At 31.8% G+C, this 5,414-nt stretch overlaps 1 pseudogene; it reads left to right on the top strand.

Moving 5' to 3' along the window:
• Positions 1 to 802: 802 nt before the first annotated feature.
• On the top strand, positions 803 to 919 carry LOC145270026 (5S ribosomal RNA; annotated as a pseudogene).
• Positions 920 to 5,414: the final 4,495 nt, after the last annotated feature.

Below are 5,414 nucleotides of genomic sequence, written 5' to 3'. Positions count from 1 at the left end.
TTTATAAGATTTGGATTAATCCATTTAACTACTTATCACCCCCACTATAGTTAGTAGTTTGTATATTTACATTCTTATTTATTTAAAATTAGATATATAAAGGTTAAAAATATTTTATTTTTACATATATACATTTTTTTTTTTTTTTTTTTTTTTTTTAACTATATAAATTTATTATATGTAATTATAAATACATTTATACATTGCTAATATAGTTTTGGATTTCCTTTATCAATATAATCTGGTTTATCTTAAACGATTCAAAAGCATCAGGATAACGAACAAATGCTTTGTTTAACTGTTTAAATATTTTATTTTTATCTCCACCTTGTTTTATCATCCTTATTACTAAGCTAGAAACTGGTGGTATAAAATCTGTTAATTTTAGAGTAACGCGAGCTATTCTCAAAAACTCTGACATAATGGTTCCATAAAACACAAAAACGGGGCAGGTGCTATCCTTATGGGGCATACGTACTATTTTAAAGGGGAAAGCGTTTCTTTTATCAAATATTTTATAAAGAAAAATTCCATCCTCAATTTTTATATCTAAATCCAGAAATGTAGCCTGTTGTCCTCTATGTTCACAATTTAATTTTAGTTCGTTTGGATATATAAGATGTTTATTTTTTTCGAATTCATCATTATCGTTTATGCATATAAGGTCATCTATAAATCTCCTACACCCATGAAAGTTATATGTTTTAGATATATCTGTTTTTAATAATGATGACATATATATATACTCGAGTCTATGTAAATACAAATTTGCCCAAAATGGTGCCGGATCCAATATATATATATATACGGCATAATCACGTTGACACACCGGTTCTCGTCAGATCACCAAAGTTAAGCAACGTTGAGCCTGGCTAATACCAGATGGGTGACCATTTGGGAATTCTAGGCGCTGTATATGCTCTCCGCTTATCTCGGCATTGTTTCCAGTCGTCTTGTACCTCAACTTGCCACTGGTATGCAACAATGTTGACTCAGGAGAGGCGTGGTTGGAGATTGCGCAACTCTTCCCACACAAATTTCACGCGCAGGCACCCTTACAGTGGGTATCCATAGTCTGTCAAGACTGAAGGAAGCCTCTCTCTCTCTCTCTCTCTCTCTCTCTCTCTCTCTCTCTCTCTATATATATATATATATATATATATATATATATATATATATATATATATATATAAACAATCAATACAGCGAAAAATGTTTACCCGATATAATCAAAGGTAAACTTCAATTTAATATAAATATTGATATTTATATATTAATAAATTAATCCCAACCAAATAAAAAAGCTCAATAGAAACACAAAATAAAGTAGAGCTTGTTATAGGGGGAAATAAAATAATGTAAAACTGTAAATTAAAATTAATAATTAAATTATTATTATTAGACAGAATATTAAAAACAAATTTTTTCAAAGCCCTTATTCCGCGGAGTTTCAAAGAATGCCACTCTTGTTAATCTTTTCATCAGAGGACATAAAGAAATCAGCAAATTATATTTGTAGCAAAGCTAGGATTTGCTGGTTGATGCATTAGATGAAACAACAACAGCTGCAGTAATGTTGAAATTTATGATGAAGCAAGGGTTGCGAACTCATTAACAAACACAATGTATTTATGTATTAATTTGGAAATCCTAACGATCCATCTTCTAAAAATGATTTCAATTTTCTTAAAATCATGGCAGCCTTGGTAGAAAGAGAAATTATTTCATACATGTTGTACAATACCCGTTGAGAGTATGTTAGATTGTTTCATGTATGTATATAAATTACCCGTCCGAAGGTAGGTAAACATATTTTAAATATGTGTTGTAAATAACCCGTCCGAAGGTAGGTAAAAATATTTTAAATATGTGTTGTAAATAACCCGTCCGAAGGTAGGTAAAAATATTTTAAATATGTGTTGTAAATAACCCGTCCGAAGGTAGGTAAAAATATTTTAAATATGTGTTGTAAATTACCCGTCCGAAGGTAGGTAAACATATTTTAAATATGTGTTGTAAATTACCCGTCCGAAGGTAGGTAAACATATTTTAAATATGTGTTGTAAATTACCCGTCCGAAGGTAGGTAAACATATTTTAAATATGTGTTGTAAATTACCCGTCCGAAGGTAGGTAAACATATTTTAAATATGTGTTGTAAATTACCCGTCCGAAGGTAGGTAAAAATATTTTAAATATGTGTTGTAAATTACCCGTCCGAAGGTAGGTAAACATATTTTAAATATGTGTTGTAAATTACCCGTCCGAAGGTAGGTAAACATATTTTAAATATGTGTTGTAAATTACCCGTCCGAAGGTAGGTAAACATATTTTAAATATGTGTTGTAAATTACCCGTCCGAAGGTAGGTAAACATATTTTAAATATGTGTTGTAAATTACCCGTCCGAAGGTAGGTAAACATATTTTAAATATGTGTTGTAAATTACCCGTCCGAAGGTAGGTAAACATATTTTAAATATGTGTTGTAAATTACCCGTCCGAAGGTAGGTAGACATATTTTAAATATGTGTTGTAAATTACCCGTCCGAAGGTAGGTAAACATATTTTAAATATGTGTTGTAAATAACCCGTCCGAAGGTAGGTAAACATATTTTAAATATGTGTTGTAAATAACCCGTCCGAAGGTAGGTAAACATATTTTAAATATGTGTTGTAAATTACCCGTCCGAAGGTAGGTAAACATATTTTAAATATGTGTTGTAAATAACCCGTCCGAAGGTAGGTAAAAATATTTTAAATATGTGTTGTAAATAACCCGTCCGAAGGTAGGTAAACATATTTTAAATATGTGTTGTAAATTACCCGTCCGAAGGTAGGTAAAAATATTTTAAATATGTGTTGTAAATTACCCGTCCGAAGGTAGGTAAACATATTTTAAATATGTGTTGTAAATAACCCGTCCGAAGGTAGGTAAAAATATTTAAAATATGTGTTGTAAATTACCCGTCCGAAGGTAGGTAAAAATATTTTAAATATGTGTTGTAAATTACCCGTCCGAAGGTAAGTAAATATATTTTAAATATGTGTTGTAAATTACCCGTCCGAAGGTAGGTAAAAATATTTTAAATATGTTTTGTAAATTACCCGTCCGAAGGTAAGTAAATATATTTTAAATATGTGTTGTAAATTACCCGTCCGAAGGTAGGTAAACATATTTTAAATATGTGTTGTAAATTACCCGTCCTACAAAAAGTAAACTTATTTCACTTACATTCAGTAAATTACCTGTCCTAGGGAAGGTACAATTATTTCATATGTGTAATAGCCGTCCTAGGGTAGGTAAAATATTCTTTTGCTCGAAATAGCAAATGATACATACACATCAAACATTCCTCTCTCCAAAGAATAACAATTATATTCAAAGTCAACTTCAATTTTCTTATTGTTTACATGATCCCGAGCAACGTCGGGTAGCCCAACCAGTACTTGAATAAGATTGGGGAGAAAAAGAAACAAACAAACCGGAAATAACATTTTAGCATGGGTAATGACTCCCTCATTTGCAATCCGAAAGGCGATAGAGAACTTCTTTTAAGAAACAAAATATTCAGAATTTTAGGTCTAAAATGTGAAAAATTCAGTTGACGTTCATACAAGAAATTGGCCTTTTTTATCATTCTTTTTTTTAGCTATTTCTTATTTATCCAGCGATGGATGTTGAGTTTTTTTTTTTCTTTTTTTACATAGAGGTCACCACTTATCAAGACCCGGAAGCCATTCGGGGATAAGGGTTATTGCGTGTACAGTAATCAATGGGATAATATCGTAGTAATCGTTAGTATTGGAGATTTGAAAAGTGTCTTACTTAAGAGGGCGGTTTGTCAGGAACTTGTTTATGTTAGACTTGAAGACATCCAAGTTGTAGTCGGATGGGAAACAGGCAAACGGGAGAGAGTTCCACAGTCGTGCACTTCTGAGAAAGAAACTTTGTTCATGGAATCTACGTTTTGATTTAGGCACAGATAAAGAGTGGGGGAAATTTTTGACAGTAGTTTCAGCTAGACGGGTGTTTATCGTGAAAGATTGGCGAGAGGGGACCAGAGATTGGAGCTCAGACGAGCACTTGCCATGAAAATAATGATAAAACAAGGATAGGCTCGCAACTTCTCTTCTGTGGGAGAGAGGCTGCAGGGAAGAGAAAAGGGCATCCCCCACTAAGCCACGAAGTCTATTTTGTACTCTGTCAAGGCAGGATAGGCTGTTTTTAGCAGCTCCTGTCCAGATGTGGCAGCAGCACTCCAACTGTTTACATGAACTGCTATGCTTATATACATTTCCACTATCAAAAAACGTCGCAGTTCACTAGAGCCATGAAAGCCAACAAACCAGAAGTCTAATACACGAGTTTCGCCCCTGTATATAAGCTCATCAGAAAGACATATCCGTATTCTGGATTCGAAATTCAATTTTCGTTCAGTAAAACAAACATTATGATGATTTTACCGGTGTTCAAAATCGTAGAAATGTGTAAGGAGGTAGGCGACGCTTTTTATGTCTGGTTTCCATAGCAACCACGTCGCTTCAGCGACTACTGTTGCTACTAATTCACTGCTATCGCGGAAAGAGAAGTAACAAGTGAAACAGAGAGAATGAAAGCATGAAAGGGAGATAATTGGGGAGATTTTATTGAAAGCAGACGAGTGCCGTACATTGTTATTACATATGTGTTTATGGGGCAAAAAATAAAACTGAATTTAAATAAAGAACAAACGAATTTATTGGAAGCCTTGAAAAATCATGGATTACAATAGAAAAATGCGAGCATGAAAAGTAAGATGGTTAAGATTAAATATGGAAAAGCAAAGGACTAGTTGTTAAAACTGGAAAAGAAAAGGACAAGATATTCTAGTAAAAAATATAATAAATTTATAACTTAAAATATTGCAGCATTAACATTTTTTAAAGTTTAATTCATAACATTATATAATCAATTTTTAATGCTGCAATATTTTAAGTTATAAATTTATTATATTTCTTACTAGAATTTCTTGTCCTTTTCTTTTCCAGTTTTAACTAGTCATCTACTTTTCCATGTTTAAGCTTAACCATATAACTTTCATGCTTGCATTTTTCTATTGTAATATATATATGCTCCTATAATTTTTTTGTGTATCAACATCCATATTTAACACCCTTTTTCCTATTTATTTAAAAAGAAAATACAACTTTGTTATATATGGTTTGTGGACTGCAATCATAAGCAAAAAATCTAATTAATTTGCATATTCTTTTAAACATTCATTTTAATTAATTCCTTATTAGTTATTTTTTCAGTTTTCTCATGGGATGATCATCTTTATTGCGTGCATATTCATGCAGATATTCTACATATGCGTAATATTTGCGTAAAAAAGTTTACAGTAAACACAAACGTCTTTCTATATATATATTTA

Source organism: Euprymna scolopes, chromosome 45 (genome assembly GCF_053919585.1).
Source record: "Euprymna scolopes isolate OS-2025 chromosome 45, ASM5391958v1, whole genome shotgun sequence".
NCBI classification, from domain to species: domain Eukaryota; kingdom Metazoa; phylum Mollusca; class Cephalopoda; order Sepiida; family Sepiolidae; genus Euprymna; species Euprymna scolopes.
The sequence above is the reverse complement of the archived record's forward strand: the minus strand, read 5'-3'. Positions and strand labels throughout refer to the sequence as shown.